Raw genomic sequence first — 24934 nt, forward strand, 5'->3', positions numbered from 1 at the left:
AAAATTACAAAGATAAACCTTATTTAAAATGACAGAGAGCTAGCCAATGGTTACTTAGAGCCAAGACAGAGGATGGGCTGGAATGGGGCAAAAATTAATTTTGGGGGATAATGTAACATATCTTTTTTAAAAGATTTTTTAAAATAATCTCTACACCAACATGGGGCTTGAACTCACTACCCCAAGACCAAGAGTTATACTCTCTACTGATGGAGCCAGCCAGGTACCCCAATGTTTTATATTTTGGTTGTGGTTGTCATTACATGCCCATTTAAATTCGTCACTCATAGATATATACAATAGTTGCATTTCATTATATTTAAACTGTATTTCAATAAAAGTGAATTAAAATTAAATACAAGGGGATAGGGGAAATGGGCAAAATGGGTGGAGAGTGGGAGAGGCAGACTTCCAGTTACAGAATGAATAAGTCATGGGGATAAAGGGTGCAGCATAGGGAATATAGTCAATGGTATTGTAGTAACATTGAATGGTAAATAATAGTAGTAGCTACACTCGTGTTGAACATAGCATAACATACAGAGATGTTGAATCACTATATTGTACACCTTAAATGACATTATGTATCAACTTCATTTTAATTAAAAAATATAGGCAATACAACTCCCATGACAACATTTCTCATTGTCTCCCTATTTTCAGTCCCTTCTAAATGCTTTCACACATGGGAGAACATGGCAGGAGTGGAAGAAACACCTTGTCAAGAGAGTGCTCACTTCAGCAGCACATATACTAAAATTGGAATGATACAGAGAAGATTAACATGGCCCCTGTGCAAGGATGACACACAAATTCATGAAGCGTTCCATATTTTTTAAATGCTTGGAATGGTACACTGGACCAGATGAACTTCACAGATATACACGGAACATTCCACTCTAAAACAACAGAATAGTCATTCTTCTTGAACACACATGGAACTTTCTCCAGAATAGACCACATACTGGGTCACAGATCAGGTCTCAAACAATACCAAAAGACTGAGATTATTCCCTGTATATTTTCAGACTACAATGCTTTGAAACTAGAACTCAATCCCAAGAAAATTTTGAAGCAATTCAAACACTTGGAAGCTAAAGACCATCCTACTAAAGAATGTTTGGGTCGACCAAGAAATTAAAGAGGAACTTAAACAATTCATGGAAACCAATGAGAACAAAACCACATCAGTCCAAAACCTATGGGATACTGTAAGGCCAGTCCTAAGGGGGAAATACATAGCCATCCAAGCCTCCCTCGAAAAAGTAGAAAAATCCTGAATATACAAGTTAACCTTACACCTAAAGGAACTGGAGAAAGAACAGCAAATAAAACCTAAACCAAACAAGAGAAATAATAAAGATTAGAACAAAAAAATTTGAGTAGAAAGCCTGAAAAATGGAGGCTGACATCATCAATAAAGTACAGAACACTTGAGAACCACTTCAATGTGTGTGAGTGAAATCCTGACAGAATTGGGAGAGAAGGTGTTAAAAGTTTTGATGGGGCACCTGGGTGCCTCAGTGGGTTAAGCATCTGCCTTTAGCTCAGGTCATGATCTCAAGGTCCTGGGATCAAGCCCTGCCTCCAGCTCCCTGCTCAGTAGAGAGCTTGCTTCTTGCTCTCCCTCTGCCTGCCACTCCCCCCTGTCATGCGCTCGAATTCTCCTGTCAAATAAATAAATTAAATCTTTCTCTTTTAAAGTTCTGTTTACACACATGAATTAATATACCATTTGATGTGCTTTGAAAGACTCCAATAATATCTGGATTAAAGTTTTGATTATCCTTGGTAATAGACTGGTATAATTGGAAGATGATTTCTTGTGGGTAGTATTGTGGTTGTGAAGACCTCCTCAAAAGGCAAGAAGAGAAAAGGAAGGAGAGATATAGCATCTCTCAGGTGCCATGTTGGATACTGATATGCTTGGTGAAAAGTATGAGATTCCTCCTAAGGCTTCAGATTTCTATCATATTAGCTTCCTCCCTGAATGAGACTCTCAGGGTTACAGGATGCTGGAATCCCTTCTTGGAAATATAATAATGGTGAAATTCAAGTTGTATCCCCTCCCATTCTCTTTATTTTGCTATCTTCTCAGGTTTTTTATTGGGGGCAGGTGGTTGGTACAACTACTTTTTCACTATTTCATGTTTTTGAGACCCTGAGGAGAGTACACAGAGTAACATATCCTAACTACCAGAGGTGGAGAGAGAGAAAGGCTATATTACATAAATATGTTTCGAGTGCAGGTAAGCCATCAAGCTCACCTATGTAATAGCTTAAGTAAACATGGTTTTAGGATGGGAGGACAAGGGTATAATGAATCCACAAGAAGAGATGACTCAAATATCAGAAGTTTTTGCAGAGACCTCATACTATCACCTGTGGGGCAATGAGGGTGTCCATGTTTTATGATAATTCATATTTGCAAACATACATGAGAAACAGTTTTCTCTAATAAGAGAAGACATTACAGAAGGTGAATTTTTTGACATTACTATTAACAAGAATAACTGAACCTGAATGAGTGGTGTTAATAGGATCCCACTTTTTAACCTGGATTTGGGACTGGGTAGTCTGAGAAAACCCAGGATATAGGATTCTAAGTTACTGCTAACATTTTTGCAAGTAGAGACGATATGTAAAAAGGATAATTCATCCTAGGTAAAATTTAAATAAGTTTCCTCTGTTACACCCCCTTAATCCAGATGGCCTCTTTTGAAAATTATATAAATGCTTATGTGAAATTCTAGATAACTCAAAACTATCCTCACTGCTTCTAAAGAGGATTTTCAAACTTATTGGTTATCCTCTCTATAAAAATTTAAGCTGAAATTTTCTTGAAAACTGCCAGACAGAATTTCTTTTCCATTAGATTATGAATGATGCCCTTCTTTCACTTACTCATGCAAATGGGAATATCTTAGATTTGAAAAAAAATGAGAGCTGACTAAACCAGCAAAAGTCATTCACAAAACAATTGAACTTTCTGCTAACTCCCTTAGAGATGGATCATAAATCACATCTGGGGCTCCTTTCTCCAAATTTGCACACAATATTAAATAATGGAATATAATTTGAGTACTCGTCAAAGAAGCTATCAAGGTCACTTACAGAATTCTATCCTATATCCATCTTTCTAGCCATTCATCATCTTCTGAAAATATTATCCAACATTAAGGACTAAAATTTAGGGTAAAATTTTAACAATACCATAACTATAACCAAATCCTATTTCCTGGAAATATGTAGTATTTATGATTTACAAGAAGGAATATCCTAACCACCTATACTCACTTTTCTCATATCACCTCTCCAGAACTGGTATGTTATCCATTTTCTTTAATAATTATGTATAAGTTTCATTTACTGCATATGGTTCACTTATCTTTTGATAAATATTTGTTGAGGATCTGTTATATCCCAGGTACTGGCATGGTAGACATAGCAGTAAAAAAACAGAGGAAAATTCTACCCTCATATATTTACATTTTAGTGTTAAGGATTTCCCTTCAAAAACATATTTTTTGAATATTCAATAAATGTTTGTATAAGCCCATTGGTGCTGGGGGTACACATATGAGGCCCTTACTTCTTTGAGTGTGCCCAGTAAAGTAAATGAACAAATCAGCGTCTTCTCTTTAGTAAGACTCTAGAGAGATCATGGTATAGACACCTGACCTTTTAAAGCAAAGGCATTCCTTCTTCATGTTCAAAATTGATTTTAATTTGCTTTTGTGCCCTGATAGAGACTGAACACCTGGTCTTGGGATACCATGTGACTATGATACCCCATCAGCTGATTTAAAGGAAACATGGGATTGGTAGCAAATGCAGAAGAATAAATACCAGCTATGACCCTATGACTGGAAGAGAAATAAGGGCCACCATATCTACCCATGTTTTCTCTCCTCTTACTTAATTTAAATAAATTTCTTCTGTTTTCCTCTTCCTGTGCCCTGTTTTATGTCAAATGTATTATTGGTGGTTAACATTACAATTTACAGCATAACTTGCATAACTTAAAGAATATCAAGGGGCTCAATATGTAACTAAAAGCAGAAAGGAAGCAGTAATAGATCAACAAATATGTATATGTTAGGGCTTATTTTATGCCAAGCCATTTTCTAAACACTTGACCTATATTAATTCATTTAGTCTTTCTTAGAAAATAGGGATAGGTACTTACAAATAAAAAAAAATGAGGGGGCAAAGAGAGATTAGTATGTTGTCCAGGACCACAAAGCAAGAATATGATGGAACTGAATTTTTTTCTAGGCAGTTCTGGCTCCAGAATCCTCATTCTTAACCACAGTACTGATCAAATGTTGGGTTGGACTTCACACAGCAGCTTGATTTTCCAAAGATATCTTGAATACCATTGAATCCATCGAATCATAGGAGTCATAGCAGAGGTGTTTGTACTGCAAGCTAGATTAGCTACACAAGAATTGGACCATACCCTAATGAGACACCTGCTATAAGAGTTACACTCTCCTACTTTTTAAAGGAGAAGAAATGAGTATTTTATTTTATTTATAGAATAATCGCATTATGTCAGGCAGAAGCATGGGTTGGAATGAAATTTTGAAATTTAAATATCGTCTAAGTGCATAATTTAACATTGGGCAAAAAAAAAGGTGGATTGTAATAGATACTTTTCTTAAATTAAGGTGCACTAAGTCTTTGAATATTCTCCTTACATTTATGGAATTTAGTACCCCAAATTTCTTTATAGAAGCCAGATATAGAAGTTTCCACCAAAAAATACAACCATATCAAATTATTTTGAATAAAATTCTAGTGACCCAAAATAATATGAATGTGCTTAATACCACATAATTGTATACTTAAAAATGGTAAATTTATGATGGCTATTAATGAGGGCACTTGTGATGAGCACTAGGTGTTGTATGTAAGTGATGAAATCAATATTATACTACATATTAACTAGCTAGAATTTAAATAAAAACTTTAAAATGGTAAATTTTGTTATGTGTATTTTACCACAATAAAAAATAATTGTATAAAGCTAGTAATGTGAAAAAGCAGGCCTTCCACAGCAATAGTTTTGTTGAGAGTGGCACATGTATATGTACATCCTAGAAGAAATAGTTCAGAGGTTCTAGAAGTAGCCTGCAGAGTCGAGGATCCATGAAATTAGATATGCAAATTTCAGGGCCATCCCCCAGCAATACTGTCACCATTGCATCCGTTCTGGAACATGATATTGGACTTTATTCCTACCAGAAAGCCTCAAAATCTACTTTTCTTATCTTTCTAGGAATCTAGTGAGCTACACAGTACCACTTAATAAATTTATTCTTTGCTTAAACAAATTTGGATAGTTTTTGATATTTGTAACAATAATTACTGATTGAAACAAACAATAATTTTAAGTACCATTTATTAGTATTTAGCTTGTGCTAGACACTGTATTAAATTATTAGACACTTTAACTCTCACAAAAATAAAAAAGAGATGCAAACTATGATTATCCTCTTTAGAGATGAAGACATTTAAATTGAGGGTGATTAAGTAATTTGTCCAAGGCCACATGGCTAGGAAATGGTAGAACCAAGAAAAAGACCCCAGTTTGCTTGATGTCAATGACTATGCTCTTAACCACTGTCCTATAAAAGTTACTGACCGATGGTCTCACATTAATATATTCCAGTGGTATTGTACTTTAAAGACTTTACAGATGTAGTGCAAGATTTTACATTGATAACTACCAAACCTGAAGTTTGAAGAGCAGATTTGCAGATCGGCTCTTCTCTATGACATGACCTGATCCATATTCTTGGACCTGACTTTTCTCCTCTCTAAAGTGAAGGGTGGATCAACTAAGATCCTCTACAGCTGTGCCACTCCACAGTTCCAGCTCTAATTAGAAGCCTTTCTTCTTGTCTACCTCATTAAAAAGGAAATGTATAAAAAATGATTATATTTACAGAGCTTTGAAGCTGTCCTCACATACTCCTCATCCCCCTTCTCTCTGTGCCTGGATGGAGTCATGTTCTGATTAAACGTCCAAGGAGCTTTTTTATGTGCAGCTCTGATAATCCAAGGTCAGGCTTCAGAAGCTGTTGTGTAACTGCCAGCTCAAAATCAATAGTCCATGTCCTGTATTCAGGGACACACACGCAAATAAACATACATCACTTAGGATGACATCTGGTCCTTTGATTTCATAATGAAAATGCCAAAGGTTATATTTTTTCTCAATGTCATCCCATAAAAACAAGGTATTCCATGGGGCAGGCTTTGGACCCAACTATGAGAAAGGTCACCATTGTTGAATTCCAGGATTCTCCCTGGGACTCTAGGTGTCATTGTAGAAGCCTCCTTTCTTTGCCCATACAACAGTTCTTTATTCATTATGACTGCTGTATCAGCTCCAATATTACTGATACTCTCATCACTCATATTAGATTTCATGACCTACTGCCAGACTATGAACTCAAATTAGAGACTGTGTCGTTCACTGTTACATTTGAAGATGGCTTACTATTGAAGATGGCTTACTGTTGAAGATGGTGGACTATTGATAATTAAAAAATAGAAATATCCACACTATTTAATCTGTATTGGAATAAGAGGTCAATAAGCATTATCACCTCTGTAAGCATGATAACCTTATATGATAGGTGCTATTATCATCTTTATATTATATATGGAGAAACTGAGACTTGGAGAGGAGGAGTGATTTTTCTAAAGTCACAAGGATAATACTGTAAGGCTGCCTAACTTCAAGGCTTATGCTCTTAACCTCCTCATTACTGAGATAATAATCCCCATTGAGAATCAGCCTGCCTAAAAGATACATGAAATAAAATCTTGTTTAGAAATTCTAACAGAATAGCTGAGCTCATCTTCCATCTACTACTGCAGCGTTTCTTTTTATCTGAGAAGGCCATTCTCTTAGAGTTTCACTAGCAGGAGACACAAATGAATGTACCAAAATGACTGGCTCTAAGTGGAAATGAGACAAGCCCAAGGAGCATATAAGGACAGGCAGTGACTCAATTCCAAGCCTGAACCTAAAGAAGAAGCAAAGCCTGGACTGAGGACTAAAGGCAAGGTCATTTACTAGGTATTCAAATGAATCATGCCAAGTAAAGAAAGAAGTCATAAAATCATCAATTACCAACAATAACAACAACAATAACAAAAAATAGCCAGAAATGGTCCTTATGGAGGAACTGCTGGTGGTTCAACAGATCAAAAGATAGCCTATAGATTCAGGACTATTTTTGATGAGATTGAATCATACCTATTCACAGAGGTATGACCCTACCTGAAAAGATGATTTAAGCCAAAGCTTGTGTCGAAGGAATGAACTTCACACTCAGATCAGAAAATATTTACAGGGGCGCCTGAGTGGCACAGCGGTTAAGCGTCTGCCTTTGGCTCGGGGCATGATCCCGGCGTTATGGGATCGAGCACCACATCAGGCTCCTCCGCTATGAGCCTGCTTCTTCCTCTCCCACTCCCCCTGCTTGTGTTCCCTCTCTCGCTGGCTGTCTCTATCTTTGTCGAATAAATAAATAAAATCTTTAAGAAAAAAAAAAGAAAATATTTACAGACTCTTGCAACATATCATAAAGAAAAAGGTGGTGATTCTAAATTGGATGATCCCAGATTTTGAAACAAATACCTAGCATGTAGAAGGGCAAATAATAAGGCTTAAAAAATGTCATGAATACTTCTATTTAATTCCATTTTGCAAGCAAGAAATTGTCTGTGGGGAAGTTAAGCTTTGCTGAATAAGACCCCCCAGGTTGGGAGTGAGGGCACTGAGAAGGGCACAAGTAGGGTACCACTCCTGGAATCAGAGTCTGACTGACACATATTTCTCCCACTGCACAAGTTTCTTCATTCTGAATTATTCAGCGGCAAATATTTTTAAAGTATGTTTTGAGTTGTGGAAATAAAATGGTGAACATAATAGACAGTTCCTCACTTCACTAAATTTAGTCCGTTGAAAGAAACAGGAAAGTGGCCAATGACAGCTGAATGATTGATGCAGGGTGTCAGGGAACCTAACCAGAACAAAGGGGTTTCCAGAAGAATTTGTACATCATATGGCACTAATGGAATTAGTAGAAATGATTCTAGAGAACAGAAGCAGGGTGAAGAGTATTCTAGGATAAAGGAATATCTGGAAAGACCCAGAGTCTACTGAAACTATGATAAATTGTACCAAGTGTCAAAATTTTAATATGGCTGGAGTATCATTTACCAAGGGAAAGTGGAAAGAGATGAGGATGGCAGGGTTCATGGAAGACAGCACAGGAGAGCCTTGCAAGCTTATATTAAAAAGTTTTTATCTCTTCCTGAGACCAATGGGGAGCCATTAATGGATGATGAGGAAGGAAAAGGCATGATTATATTTGCATTTTAGAAAAAGACCTTTGGTTTACCACTATGCCAGGTTAGTTTGAATGGCATGTGTTATCTCCCCAAGATAAACTAATGAATGTCTTTGGTCACCCCAGAGTAAGCTAATGAAATTAACTTTCTGAAACTATGAAGCTGAGGCTATTCCCTCAAGGTGAAACCACCAATAGAAGCAGCTGGATGCTCTCATCCTTTTATTACTAAAATACACAATGACCGTAACTTGGGAGTCCCAACACTCTTGAAAACTACAAACCCTCTCCAGCTAGTTAATTCTGATTACAAACTGACCACTAGTTCACATAGCTCTTGTTTGTAGACAATAACAATAGTTTAAAATAACAAAGGTAAAGACATAATATTAGCCTTTCTGGACCAAAATTTTTAATGGACTTACCCTTTTAAAATAGAATCCCAAATGATAATGCCTATTACTCATTTTAATAGGTTTCAGGCTCTATTATAAATATTTTATGTGCATTATCTCACTTAACTTCATGACAATTCTCTCTGGTTTCTGCTAGTATTATTTCTACTTCTTTAGATAATAAAGTTTAGATTTAGTGAGGTTAAAGAGCTTGCCTAAGGATACAGTTGCCAACTGTCAAAGCTTATCTTTGAATCCAGAACTGTTCTACTGCAAAGCATATGATTTTAATTACAATTCAATCCTTTCTCCATTTTCATGGAGTATTAAGATAAATATCACAGTGCTAAGTATCCTAATGAAGGATGGAGGAAACCATTGAAGAAATCTGACAATTTAAATTCAGTCATTTTGAGCTCCGATGTGAATGTGCTATAGAACTTAGTAGGATGACCCCATTGAAAACAGCAAATACATGCAACCATTAATAATATCTGCATTTGCCACCTGAGCAGGCAAGGACCTGGAAACTCAGAGATGAGGATTTCAGAAGTCAGAAATAAGTGAGTATATGTTTACTGTGGGGCTGGGAGATTATTTAGGTTGCATCTTTGGAATAAGGTGTTGGGGGAGGGGAGTCAAAATAGGAAAATTGTCCAGTCAAAAGAGAGACTACTCAAAGACATACACTTTTAGGTAAAATTAAAGGTGAAGCAATTGATATCAGCAAAGCTAACTCAGCAGTTTTGCAGTTGGGAGTGTAAAGAGAGGCACAAACATAGTCTACAGATAGTCCCTGACACATAGACCCAGGCCCCCTTTATAGAAAGCAATGAACTGGTTTGGATTCACCCTCCAGACATATGCAGGAGATTTACCATTTACCTCTACTTCAAAGAAGATCCTTGTGAGTAGATTAGGATCATGAGTATTCCAGGACACTATCTGGAGTCCAGAAAGTCCCATAAAACATAAGAAGCAGTGCAGAGGAATTGTTGAGAACAAAGTCTCTAGAAGCAGGCTTCCTAAGTTTGACACATAATTTCAGTACTAACTGTATGTCCTCCAGCACCTGACTTATTTTCTTTATACTTCAGTTTCCTCATCTGTAAATTCAGGATGACAATATTAATATCTATATCATAAGGCTGATACGAGGAACAAATGAGGAAACCCAGTAAAATACCTAGCAGTGTCACTTGTGCAAAATCAGAACCCAAAACATATCATCAGCATTATCGTAATAGTATTTGTACATTCATCAAGGCAGATCCTCAGAGTACAGAATTTTGGTAAATAGGATAGAATTTCAAGAGACAAAAATGAAATGTCTAAAAAGTTGAAGGACATTGAATAAGGCCAGTGTGACTTAATGTACCAAATAAATGAGAAAATGCTAAGATGAGGCTGTGGAGGGAGCAGGGCTCTGATTGGGAAGGCCCTACAATTCTATTGAGACATTTTATTTTATTCCAAGGGCAGCACAAATATCAATAAATGAGGTTCTTTCCCCAGTGGGGTGGGCAGACAAGTAAATAGGTATGTCAGTGCAATGTACTAGTTATAGCAGAGATTAGAACAGGGCTTTTAGAATAAAGAGAAGAGAAACTTCACTCAGCCTTCTAGATTTTCACACTTTGAAAAGAGAAAGGGGACATATGCATAGGTTACAGTACATTACAGTTACATTACTAAGAGACCTTAGTTTGGTCCACATTTTATCAGAAGATATTTCCATTCTTATTGAATATAAAACACCGACGATCTGAGTGGAAAAGTCCATTTTTACTAGTTGATGAGAGCAAAGCAAAGGGCAACCCTTCTTATTTACAGATGGATAAATAGAAAAAAAATATGTGGGCAGAGAACAAAAATACAACATGACAATAGGATACTAAGAAAGGCTGGAAGTTTTCATAACTAAAATAGGATTTAATGCAATTAATATATCAAGGACCCCTGTTGGCTACATCATGATTGAGTTAATCTCATCCATATAAGAGGGAAAGCAGTATTGTTTGAGTCATTTTATGTTTTTAAATGACAATATAGAGTACTGTGATAAAGACAGTAGTGCATAAGGAAAACTATACCTATTGTGTGCTGGTGAGAAGAAAAAAATGTATTTTAATATACCTTATATGTAAAAATAATCTGTATCTTATATTCAAAAGAAAAAAATGATGAACTGATTCACTGTTACAATGAAAAACAACAGTGAATTTAGATTATATTCATATATGCCATGAAATAGTGCATCAGTGTACATGTCGGTTCCTCCAACTTTCCTACCAATACATCCCTTGCCAGGAAGAACCTGCTGTTAGAAGTTCAGAGCTTTAAAACTTCTCATATCATGACAGGTTGGAAGGAAACTCAAATCCATTAATGTCAGCTGGGCAGAATCTAGCACAAGTGACACTGCTAGGAAATTAGTGTCAGCAAGCAGATGTAGGTTGCAACAACATCCTCAAAGGAGAAATTAAAAGTGGTTACTTATTTCCACTGATGTTCATACAGGGAAAACTGTGATAGCTGGAGAATTTCTGGGAGTTCATGAGATGCTGAAGGACAGAAGGTGCCATCTTCAGACTTCTCCAGACTTCTGTCATTGTGAGAGTACTGTTGGCCAAGTACATTGGCAATGTTGGCTGGATTGTTTATCCCAGGCTCAGAAGCCAGCAAGCGTGGTTCCAGGGGCCAGAGTAGTGATGGGGCCATAACACCGGATGACATCCGGCTTTTGTATTAATGAAAGCATTTGAGTTTTGGCCTCTTAACCAAAGTCACTCACCAAAGGTATTAAAAGGCTTAAATAGGTCCTAATGTCAGAAGGTACACTGCTAAACTCCATGCAGGAACAAGATTACAAATCAAGTAAAAATATCTTACATAACAATTAAGCAAACATTTCGTTCTTATGTACCAACCACCTCCAATAAGTCTTCCATTCCAGGCATTTTAGCCTGAACGGACTTCCATATATGACACCCACTGTCTTACCCTCCATCTTTGACTCTTGCTGGTCACCCCTCCTCTCTAGTTGTCAAAATCCTGTAAATCCTTTCAGATCTAGCTCTAGAGATAGCTGAGGAAGAGGCCTGGATTATTCCACCCCATAGTAGAGTAACTGCCTTTATGAAAATTTCTCCATCATCAACCGTATAGGCCTGGAAGGAAACCTTCTGAACCAAACTGCATATAATTAATACATATACGAAGGTAGCCATCATAAAATTGTATTCGCAAATATGCTGTCAAATGAAATCAGCTATTCCTAGCTTTTTCTATTAAATATATGGTTATTGATTTGTTTTGTCTTTAGTGAGCACTTGTTAGCAGATAAGACGTATAGATAGCATTTGAGAAAAAAGATGTGCAGAAGAAAAACTTAAGCTAGTGAAATAGATCTATGTCACTTTTGATAGGCTTCTGGTAATTGGAGAAAAGTTAACATTAAGAGATTTCAAGTATGGGACATTTCAGTATAGCCTATAGAAAACCAATGTTTATTCTAAACATGTTAGGACCCAGTGACCCAGATTTTTTAATAGCCTGTGTTCAGTTCTGTCCAACTATAGTTGGAAAGCTTCCTCCAGAAGGGGACTGAGCCTTGCACACCAGGCAAGGAATGCTGAACTACCTGCATTTGTGCCTGACTGATAGCTGTCAGGCAGACTTAATGTTTGACTGACTAACTGGCAGATTCCACTGGAAGTATATAAGTATGGTAGAAATATACACACAAATGGTATGTTTAATAAGTCATGGAAAGAAGATTCCTCTTTAGAGATTAGAGGGCACCTGGATGGCTCAGTCGTTAAGCGTCTGCCTTCCGCTCAGGGCGTGATGCCAGAGTGCAGGGATCTAGCCCCTCATCGGTCTCCTCCACTGGGAGCTTGCTTCTTCCTCTCCCACTCCCCCTGCCTGTGTTCCCTCTCTCTCTGGCTGTCTCTCTCTCTCTGCTAAATAAATGGGTAAAATCTTAAAAAAAAAAAAATAGAGATTAGAGCAGAATCTTACTGACTTTCTTAGAACCCAGAAGCGACATTTGCTTCTGGGACATGTGGGAGATAGAGGATTGCTATCACAGCTTATCTATGGTGATTGAACTGATGCCTAGGACTTCAACAAACAAAAATGTCTTCTCCATTGGTTACTGATACGGACACATGATAAAGGGCTGACCGTCCTGTTGTTGGATAGGATGATGTCCTGCAGTGGCTCCTCAAATCAAATGCTCTCCTTATCTCCCAACTCTACCCAGTTTGATAGGAGGATATCATCAAAAACAAAGGATTTGAATACACACACACCCTGAGTTCTTACCTCAAGAAAAAGTCAGTACTTTTGAAATTATATCCTCTTTCGACAGGATAAATCAAATAGGATTAGATATTTGAATCTTTCTCAAAACAAATTTTTCTAAAATATATCTGGTCTGAATGTGGGGAAGGCAAGTAGGAGAATCTGTGCCCACAACAGGAAATGGGTAATATAAAATGTGTTTCATAGAACAACAAGAGGATATTTTATTGCAATCCATAGAACACACTGCCTTAGGGCTGGAGGAAATAGCTAGGACTTGTTTCAGACTTGCTCTCTGTTTATCTTTTCAGAAGGCCAATTAAACATGGAATGCAGAATCTGTGTGTCTCCAGCAGTTCTCTTGGCCAGGCTCTTGGCTTGGGACTGAGTGAACTGTAGGAAGCCAAGGTTTACACAGATATCAGCTCACAACCCTGGCTGAAACATTGCTTCTCACCAGTCAAATCTCAGCAGCATGGGAGGGCACTTTATCTCAACTTTTAAAATTTGGTTTGAATCAATTAACCTATAATACCTGAGGACCAGAAAAAAAATAAACTATCAATTCCTGATTCATATGGAAAATTTATTTTCTGCCTCTTAGCTTTCTCTCCTAAACTTCCACCTCTCTGTTTCATTCATATAACATGTATCACATTTTTACCATACTACTTTCTTTTTAACCCATTCTGAGTTAAACATTATATATATATATATCATATATCATATATATGTATATAAGTATATATATATCATATATATGTTATATGATATATATATATAAATAATTCTAAGTATCATTCAAAATGAATGTTTTCATGTATTCTCATATATTTCATAAAGGATGACATTACAGTTATATATAATATCAGACTTAGAAGCATGAAACTTGGCTGTACTGAATTTTATCTCATAGAATCCTTGAAAAAACAATTTAATTTTCATTGGCTTCAATTTATCTATCTTTCATAGTAAGAATCATTTCAGATCCACTGTTGTGGTATGATTAAATGAAATCAAGAAAACTTTTTTATGCTAAGCATCAATTCAATAAGGTATTATCAAGAAAACCATAAAATGATGAAAATTATTGAGAATAATAGAATTTTAAGCTTTGGAGTTTCTGTAATCAATAGCACTGAATTCAAGTCCCAGGTCTGCCACGTTAATTGTGTGAATTTTGTCAAGCCTCCAAACTTGACCATTGGCTGTCTCATTTATACAAAGAGAATGATAATAATATTTAACTCACAGAGCTGTTTTGTAAGGTTTAAGTTACAGAATGAATATGAAGCTCTTAATACAGTGTCTGGCAAAGAATATGTGCTCAACACATTATCGACCAGGGTCCCATTGGGAAATATGTGGCTCAAGATGTTTAGAAGGCTTTGGGAAACCATAAGAGATAGAGTAGGGCTATCACCATCTCAGTAGAGGAAGGGATGAATGTATGGAGTTATGTGATGCAGAAGATAGTAAGGAACAGAGAGCTGCCTTGAAAAGAATTAAGAGCTTTGGCAGGGGGACTCCCTAGCTCAAGGAGATCTTACATGGACCAACCAATTGGAATTTAAAAGAAAAGGAAGCCCACTGATGTGGTCTAGAATTCAGTTTGTTGTTGTTGTTGTTTTTCCTGTTAAGAGTCAGATAGCAAAGATTTACAAGTTATAGGGTCTCTTGCTCTGACACTATGTAAACGATGAGTATAACACCACTTCAATAAAACCTTATTTACATAATCGGGCTACATTTTTTCAGATGCCTGATGGAGTCCATACAAATCAGATTCTTGATGGAGAGGCAAGACTGGAAATGGATTGGAGGGGTAGATACAGGATATCCAGCTCAAAGCAATGTTAGCTATTTTAGCTTTTGTTACGTTTTTTCTTATGAATGCCATTTAAATCATATATGAATGGAACTCATAGGAATGTTTCCTTCAGCTGTATAGTGGCTTTTGCTTAACCATATCAATCTTACACAGGTGTACCACAGAAAGCTTCAAATAATCAAGGCTATCTAATCTCCGTGAAGGTAAAGTCTACATTTTACTCACAACTATAAATCCTGGCCCTAGCTCAGTGTTTTCAGTATTTTGCAGATGCTCAATGAATACTTGATAAATTAATGAAACACAAAATGTACTAAGTGTCCTGAGGAGGATGAGGTCACCATTTTACACAGAGGTATACATACAAAAAAGTACAAATTTTAAATATACAGGCTCAATAAATTTTGACAAAGTTAATACATCCGTTTAACCATTACTCAGATCAGAAAAAAAGTCCTTTTCAGATATATGTACTGCAAAAATTTTTTCCTACCCTGGTTTATCTTTTTGCTTTCCGAATCATGTTTTCTGAAGATCAAAAGCTTATTCCAAGGTTGTCTGAATTATCAACTTTCCATTTATGGGTTTTTTTTTTTTTTTTATTACATTCAGTTAGCCACTGTATGGTACATCATTAGTTTTTGATGTAGTTTCCTTTTAAGGCCTCTTTAAGAAGGCCTTTATTTTCTTACCCTCATAACATTATAATGTTCTCCTATGTTAACTTCCAGAAACTTTATTGTTTCTATATTATAAAGAAATACATTAAAGAAATATGCTTTTGTATATGGTGTGAAGTAAAGGTCAAGAAGCAGGCTTCACTTATGGATATCAAATTGATCCAGAACCATTTACTGAAAGACCATCTCTACTCATTGCAAAGAAACGTCACCTTTATAATAGTTCAGGTGACTCTATATATGTGGGCCTGTTTTAAGATTTGTTCTGATTCATTGGTCTGTTTACTTAAGTTAGACGTCTTAAGTATTGTACCATTATAAGAAGTGTTGATAGCTCAAATTTTCTTCTTCAAGATTGTCTTGGTGATTCTTGGTTTGTTGCAAATATACTTTTGCAGATGGCCACCTTCTGTGTCCTTACATGGCCTTTCCTCTCTGCTCAGGAAGAGCGGGCAATCTCAGGCATCTCTACCTACGCTTACAAGGACACCAAGCTTATCATATTAGGGTCCCTCCCTTATGACCTCATTCAACCTTAATTACCTCCTAAAAGACCCTATATCCAAATACAGTCACACTGGGGGCTAAGGCTTCAACATATGAATTTTGAGGGAACACAATTCAGTATGTGACACACAGGTAGTGATAGTAAGGATGTTGATTCATGAAAGTGAATTTCTGTGGCAGCCTTCAACTCCACTTTTTTTTTTTTAATTTTCACAGGCCCATAGGGTTGTCAAAAAGATCTTCTCAACATCTTAACTTCTTTGCAGCAGCTTACTATTCAACATCTTATCCTCTCAGTTCATGACTCTTAGGACTCAGTGAATATCTCAGGAAAAAAACTCAGTGTGTCAGGTTCATTCAATACAGTAGTTCCTTCCCCTAAGATCGAGATCCTTGATAGCCCACTGATGCCTTGAAATCATTTGTTTTAATTACTCTATCTAGCTTTTTCAGTTGTTCTTGATGGATGGGTTGGTCTCCTACATGGCAGCCCATCATAGCCAGACGCAGAAATTCATACAAAGTCTGATCGGGGAGTTCTTGAGAGGAGAGAGATTGAGTTGCAGTTTAGTAAGAATTATACAGCATAAAGGTAGAAATAAATATTGCAGAAAGGTAGAACAATATTAGTAAAGTTTCAGAAGTAAAAATGAGTCTGGGGTAGTAGAGGTTATGTGTTAGAAAAAAGATTTGGCATGCAATCAATCCCTGACTGAGCACCAATTACCAGGCTATCCACCAGTAGAAAGTAAGGAAAGACTGCCTAACTTCTGGGAGCTTATATCATTGGAGGGTAGACAATAGATATTACCAAATAACTGTAAATCAAGGTTTAATGGATATATGTCTTATACTGTTTATAATGTTGATTCTAAGACAATTCAAAGAAGGGAGAAACCAAGTAAGACATTTCCGATGGAATAAGAGAAAGGTTTTGTTTTGTGTTGTGTGTGTGTGTGTGTGTGTGTGTGTGTGTTAATTTTGTTTTTAACCAGGCAAAAAGGAGGAAACAGGGCATATAGGATAAAATGAGGAAAAGTAGCAAAATGGAGAGGGCACTGGTCTCGATCTTCACCATGAATTAGACTCATTCAGAGGGCATAAAATGTAGATTTCTGGACTCCATCTCCAGAGTGGCAGCACATAATTTGCATTTCTCATAATTTCTCATGAGTTCCTACGTATGCTATGCAGCTGATGCTCCTGATCTGGGAACCACATATAGAGGAGCCACTGAAAAAATAGTAAGGGAATGTGTAAACAACAGCTAATAGAGAGGTAAAACTGAATAATAAGTTGAAAAATACTTGCTTCAAAGAATTGAAATGTTTTTCGTTTGGCTAAAGCACAGGGCTTAAGTATAGAGTTCTGGCATGTAAGATCGTAAGTAATTTGGGCCAGGATTATGAAAACAAAATTCTAATTTACTAAGAAATGTGATGGTCATGCACCTAGTAAGGAGTATAATTACTTTACAAATCATTTCTCCTGAGCCACCATCCCATTATCTCCATAACTTTGTAAATAGTGCAATTCCCCTATCCAATATTTCAACTAAAATCTAACCGGATTAGTTTAGGAGCTGTTAGTAGCACTCCATGATAATTGAACATATTAATAATTGTAAGGAACAAAATCACTATACAGCATTCTGTTTTAATTACATAGCATATGACTATCACTTTCTATCAACTACATTCCTGAGATAGAGTTTTGTTGAATCATCACTTATGATGGAATGAATCTATGTGAAATAAATTTCCTTTTAACATCAGGGAAAATAATAAAAGTGTCAACTTAGAAAAAGTCAAGTTAATATTTAGATATAGCAAAACATTGTATTTATATGTTTCTGAAAAATCAAAAGGAAATATTGTTTTGTGGTAAAATTAAAATTGAGGTATATTTACATATAATCACCATACTACCTCTATAAACTAAAGGTTAAGTTTCTTCTTTTTTTTTTAAGATTTTCTTTCTTTCTTTCTTTCTTTCTTTCTTTCTTTCTTTCTTTCTTTCTTTCTTTCTTTCTTTCTTTCTTTCTTTCTTTCGACAATGAGCAGGGGGATGGAGGGGCCAAGGGAGAAGAAGAAAGAAACTTTTTTCTTTCTGTTGCTATTCTTTTTTAAATTTTTTTGTTATATTCAGTTAGCCAACATATAGTACATCATTAGTTTTTGATGAGGTGTTCAACGATTCATTAGTTGTGTATAACACCTTGAGCACACTCTGCACTGAGTACAGAGCCCCACACGAGGCTCCATCTCACAACCCTGAGTTCATGACCTGAGCCGAAATCAAGAGTCAAATCAAGAACCAGACACTTAACTGACTGAGCCACCCAGGCACCCCAAAGTTAACTTTACTCTAGGTATTAGATAAAAATTTAATTATGGGAAAGAAAATTTCAACTTCATATTTCTCTGTCTTCACTTGGAAAAATATATCTAGGTATCTTCAATAATTATGCAGTTATTTTCTTTAAGTGAAATACATGTGATCGTTTTAGGAAAACTGGATATATTTAAAGAAGGTGCAAACGACTCTGGCAAGCCTCACTGACCGTCATCCTTCCAGGCTAGTTTAACAGCTCCTTATGGGTCTATCCACAGTATTTGTGAGAATTCTTGTACAGGCAAAAATCATAGTGGAAATCGCCAGAACTCAGTACATTAATACATTAAGAATTTTTTAAAAGGTAATGAATTTGGAGATAGAAGCGCTGAAAACCTGGGGAAATGTCAATCGTGATAACATCAATAATAAAATTCATTCTATTCAGTTATAGATGAGACTTGCTGAGCCAAATCTCTCAGCTCTTCATAATGATTCTAAAATGTCCAATAGTTTCCATCACTCTCAACTTGGGGCTGATCTGCTCACAATGAAGGAAAGGCAAATTGGATTTCTAAGCTTTAAGCACTGGGTCAGCAAATCCCCTATTGGTTCTTGGCTCTTTTAAATAATTGAATGTGCGATCTTATTAAGCAGACATTAAAGCCAGAGGACGTAAAAAATTCCATGGGCTGTTGTGTACAATGAATCATTTTGATTTAATCAAAATAGAATGTTCTGCTTTTTTTGTAATAAAGCATCAGATTGTTTGTGGTTAAACAGAAAGAATCTGAAGAGTCCTGGAATTTATTACCTCCTTCCCTATTGAGTAAAGCTCAATGTGTCCTCTCAGAAAGTTCCAGTCTTTGATGATAAAACAAATGCAGCCTTTGGGTCTCCAGGGGTTGATGGGGTACTATTCCCTGGGGATCGTAGTTGGGCTGCAACAGCTCATCAGGCTGTCCAGTGACCCCCTCATTACCGTTTTGCCCACAGGAAAAGACAATCAGTCCACAGACACAGTTCCCTCTCTCTGTAGCTTACCCAGAAACAATAGAGTTGAACTACATGTTTATTAATTGCAATAGCTGTTAAATAACTTTATATTTTGCCTTCTTAATATCAAATTTTAAAAAAGTAATAGATTTTCTCTCTTCCACAAAAGAAATTTAACCTATCACAAACTAAATTTATTTTACTCATGTGGAGCCTTTGATAAATGCTTTCTGTGTTTCAGAGTTCTTTAATGTGCAAAGGTTCTGTACTCTTGCTTTCAATTCACAATTTGGAAAACTATTTCTTTAAAAGGCTGAATAGCAAATATTTTAGGTTTTGCAGGCTACATGGTCTGTGTCACCATGATTCGATTCTCCCATCATAGCAACATGTAAACTGGAAACAGACTGACTTGAGTTCGGGGTCTAGCTCAGCCATTATATGACCTAGGGTAAGATATGGAACATCTCTAAGTCATAATTCATTTGTAAAATGGAATAACAAGGACTTGCCGGAAAGCTTGCTCTTGAGTGCCCATTATGTTTCTCTCCTAAACTTGCATTTTGCCCCAGCAGCCCAGAGATGAACCAGAGTGTGTGGCAAGGCCATCAGGCCCTTCAGTACTAACCAGTTCTACATAATCTCAAAAAACACAGCTGCCTATATATTAGAGCCTCTTTTTCTTCCTTCCTTTTTCAGAGAGGACTTTTCAGGGTCTGGCATTCCTGTCTAACAAGGTTGGTATGGGGACCCAGAGAACTTAACTACTGTTACACAAGCCAAATGGCCATTTTTATTAAGCACTATGACAAACAAAGATATTGTATCAATTATGGTGAACTAGACAGTGCTGTGCCAACCAATTAGGCTTGAAATCTCAGTGATGTCATACAACAAAACTTTTTTTTTTTTTTTTTTGCTAATATAAATTCTTATGCAAGCTGGTGCATAAGAGAAACTGCATTCTAGGCGTGACTCAGTACCCAGGCACTTTCCATACAAGCTCTTAGATGCCTTGGTCCAGAAAAGATGTATGTTACTAAGACTTATAGTCCATTACCCAGAGCTGGTCACATAACCTATCCTCATTGCAAAGGTGGAGGGATGGGGTAGGAGGGAGAACAGGTGGAAATTCAATCAGCCAGGAGTGTTTCTGCCAGAGATGTGCCTGCTGACGACCAGTGCGATGGAAATATACCTTTATCTGAATGCAAAACCATTTAATGCTCTGTCACATTGTTCTTAAATCCCATTGGAGGGTTACAATGTGTAATGAAATGCTATTGAACTACTTATTATAGCAAATATGAATTGCCTTCGGCTTGGCTGAATTTGCCCTGCCTCTCTGTCCTTTGCCAAATTAATACCTGAGGGTTGGCATAACTGTGCTATTCAGTCATGCAGACCTAAGATGAATGGATATTACTAGGAGATAGGTTTGGTCTTTATATTAATGGGGAAAGTTTGCATTGGGTTTACTCTGTTTTCATTTACAGTAGAGAAATAGAAGGGAAGGGATTGCAGGTTGTAGGTTGGACTCTCAGTCCATTCTTGTTTCCTAAAGGGCAAGAAGTTCTGATTTCAATCACCAGGCTTCTCAAAGATCTAAGGGAAGAGAGTTTGTCTTCCACTCTGTTCTGGTATAACTTCATGTGAATCTCAGGCTCTTATCTGAGCATAGTATTAGAGAAAAACACCTAAATTATCTTCTAGGCAAGAGAACCAGAGGAAAGTGGAAGATTCAAGAGGAAATCAAGTTCGGAATAGAAGAATCTGGGCAAATTGCTCTCATGGGCTAACATTTACAGCTATGATGTTTATTTAACTACTTGTATAGAGAAGACCATTTAAAGGGGCCAGGAATGGAGGGGATGAATTCAATGGGAATTTTGACTAAAAGACTTTTGGCTAAAGAAGAAGGGATGAATACTTACCCAACTCCCACCACCAAGTTAAGGAGCCTTGAGAAGGCAAGGGTAGCCCACTCAGGGTGGGGGGATTGAAGACCGTGTACCTTGTCCTGATATACAGTTTTGGGAGAGGTAAAAGAAATTGATTATCCAGCCTAAGATGTTACCTTCACCAGAAGCTCTTCAATCCTCTCCTTGAGAACACACTACAAATTCCTTTCAAGAGATATGAAACAGGACAAAGAATGTCTTGTGGGATAAAGAATGATTAGGGAGAAAATGAAACACCTTTCTTTAATTGGCACAGAAAGCACTGTGACACTGAGGGCAATAGTAGCTAAAAGGAGAGCAGCAGCAACTTTTACGGTACAGCCATTCTTCTAGAACTAGTTGGTGTCTGACACCAGTCTGAGTTCACATCAGTGGTCATGAGGTTGGTGGCATTGCAGTAAAGTAAGCAAGTTGAGGAAAGGATTGCTCCTGGAATTTGAGACACAAGATCTAAATTGAGCTGGAGCTGTAGGTCAGCAATAAAGAGTTGATTTTTCCCATCATTGCTCTGCCTGGTGCATATAGAAAGCAGGAGTCCTGAGGTGTGCTCAAATGCAGCAGAATGAGCTGCCACAGGAAGTGGTGAGATGACTGTTAATGGAAACATTTAAGAAAAAGCAGGATGACCCCCTGGCCAGGATATTGTAGAAAACTTCCTTCTTTGAGAAATTGAGGAGGACACTCAAAGTCCCTTCTAACATTTATTGAATTGCGAAGAGTCTGTTTTTCATGGGGTTTAGTTATGCCAGGTTGTGTGTGTGTGTGTGTGTGTGTGTGTGTGTGTGTGTGTGTCCTATTATTTAAAGTTCTGTAGATCCATTATTATTTCAAGAATCAAAGAGACAACATATAGGACAATGAAAGGATTGATGAACATGATGGGCACGCTGTCTAATATGTTCAGTCGTAGCTTTCTCCCTATTCTGTCCCTGTCATCAGGCACAGACATTCTATCAAATAGCTTCTCCCAATGCACAATGGCAGTGCTTCCTTTAATGACAGTGTGAACCTGGGTATTGATTCGGAGTAAAGCTTAAGATTAGTTGGTGAGGCTGCATTTTGTGTTTTTTCACTGTAAATAGCAACAGGCAGAGAGAGACAAAGCTTGTGAATCCCAGTGCGCTTCTTGACAGACAAGCCTCTGAGCTCTCTCTCTGGAAGTCTGCCGTATTCCTGTTCCAGAGACACCATGATTCCTGTCCCCACCCCAGCCAGGTGGCCCATTTGCTACCAGCACAGAATAAAAGGAGCTGGATGTCATGACTTCCCTCAGGACTGGGGCCCTACTGCACAGCAGTTTTCACTCTGTTCAGTTCCAAAGCTTGGACATGCTCTTCAGCTTCCATAGGAACAGCGGTATTTCCCTTCCAGGCCTCCCACATTGAGGCCCAGGCTCATTTGGATGCAGCACAGCCTGCCTCCTGCCAACATGATTTTTCTTCCATTCTTGATCAATAAGTCACAGGCCTATTTGGCCTTTCCCCAGCCATGAGAGAAGCACGGCTTGAAGTCAAAAGGAAAGAAGACCAAAATAGACTCCCTCCTTTGCCCTGCATTCCTCTCCACGTATTCCCAGCCCCCCACTGTGCCCAGTCTCTTCTCCATTCCCAGGTTAGAATTCATATCAAAGAAAGCAAAGAATGGAGGGAAGAAAAAAGAAAAAAAAATGGGAAGAAGGAATGAAACGACAGAAAAAAGAGAGAGGAGGGACAGGAATGGGATAAGAGGAGGTAATTATTTTTTTTCAAGATTTTATTTACCTATTTGACAGAGATAGAGACAGCCAGCAAGAGAGGGAACACAAGCAGGGGGAGTGGGAGACGAAGAAGCAGGCTCATAGTGGAGGAGCCTGATGTGGGGCTCGATCCGAGAACGCCAGGATCACGCCCTGAGCCGAAGGCAGACGCTTAATGACTGTGCCACCCAGGCGCCCCAAGAGGAGGTAATTATTTGTTGAATAAATATAGAAAGGAAGATTTTTAAAAAGTTATCTTTCTAATCTGGAAATAGGCTCACAGACACTTATTCTTCCCACTGGCTTGAACCCAAGGCCACAGCCCTTCCTGATCCCTCCACCAGCCCTCCTGCTTCCCTCTAATCTAACCCTGTGTCCCCAGCCATGCTCCCACTACACTCCTTCAGGTTCACAGGCTCCCAAACTTGGAGACAATATTTGACCACCTGCTTCTCTTGACAAAATAACAGCAATAGTAGCTATTGACTGTTCCCCATGATCCAGGCTCCATTCCAAGTGTTCTATAAGTATTCTAGCCTCTAGTTGTCATTGTCTCCCTGTAAATTACTATGAGTTCGATTTTATGGTGAAGAAACTGAGGTTAAATAACTTGCCTCAGGGTGTGCAGCAAATAAGAAATCATGATTCAACTAAGACAATCTGAGGCTGGAACTCCTGCTCCTAATTCTCTTCCCTCAACACTGCCTCCCGTGAAAGGAGAAAAAGAGGGACATGACAAATGGTTAACTTGGACTCTGAAAGCAGTGTTTTCTCCTCAAGCTACCATCTCCTTCAACAGGAGAAGTAGGACTTCTTCAGTATCAATGGGAATTTCAGAGAAGCAGCCGCTCTTCTACCCCAAGGAGGTGCTCTGGAGCAAAAGGGAGCAGAAGTTTGGTTAAATCACAGAACTCAGAGCTGGAAGAAAATGCATCTAAACTTTATTTTATCACTGGAATCCCCAGGGCCTTCAAACCTGAGTGAACTCATACACTGCTTTGCTGAGTTTAATTAAGACTATAGCTGCTAGATCAAAGAATCTTTGATCTAGAAAACACCTACTAGCCTACCTAGTCTAAGCCACTTATTTCTACCTGCCTTTCTTTCACAGATGTGGGCACTAAGAAGCTTACGTAACTGGTCTATCTTTGAATCACAGTATCTACTTTTCCACAAAATGTGGAGGCAGCTGTTGTCACAAATTTCAGAAGGATATTAGAGTCCTCTACGCTATAGATGGCATCTAGAATGAGGAGGCCAAGGACAAGGTATATAGTGCCTAAATATTGAAGGCACTCAATAAAGAGATGTTGGGTTACTGAATGCATGTATGAATGAATGAATGAATGAATGAATGAATGAATGAATGAATATAAATGTAAAAGTAGAATCAGAAAGTTTTTCTATGTAGTTCCAAATATGTCATCTTAAACCTTCCATGATGACAAAAGACTTCCGTAAGAAAAATCCAAGCACCTTCCCTATTAAGAAAATGTTTTCATTAGCATAAAATGAGTAGGACACTTTGACACTGGATGAAAGTATGAATAGGGTCCAAACTTTCTATTAGATGTACAGCTTCATCAACCTTCATTGGTATGACAGATTGAAACAGGAGACAGGCATCAGTCACCCTAATGACCTTGAAACCAGGTTCCAGGTTCTGGTGCCATAGTAGGCTGTCATCCTAAATAGAACTTCAACAGAGATGTCCTCCATGTTTGTGGATTGCTCTGCTTTCTTCACATCTATCCCAAATCACCTCGTATTGTTCACTATCATTTTACGTATGTCTCCACAAATTTAATATTA

At 37.6% G+C, this 24934-nt stretch overlaps 1 long non-coding RNA gene and 1 other non-coding gene across 2 annotated transcripts in view; one reads left to right on the forward strand and one right to left on the reverse strand.

The window, feature by feature from the left end:
- Positions 1-24934, reverse strand: part of LOC130544666 (uncharacterized) — an 805127-nt gene that overhangs the window by 273643 nt on the left and 506550 nt on the right. The window lies entirely within an intron of this gene.
- On the forward strand, positions 730-836 carry LOC113265146 (U6 spliceosomal RNA). The gene has a single exon (XR_003319936.1). It is a non-coding gene; the product is annotated as a U6 spliceosomal RNA (small nuclear RNA).

Source organism: Ursus arctos, unplaced genomic scaffold (assembly GCF_023065955.2).
Source record: "Ursus arctos isolate Adak ecotype North America unplaced genomic scaffold, UrsArc2.0 scaffold_23, whole genome shotgun sequence".
NCBI lineage: Eukaryota > Metazoa > Chordata > Mammalia > Carnivora > Ursidae > Ursus > Ursus arctos.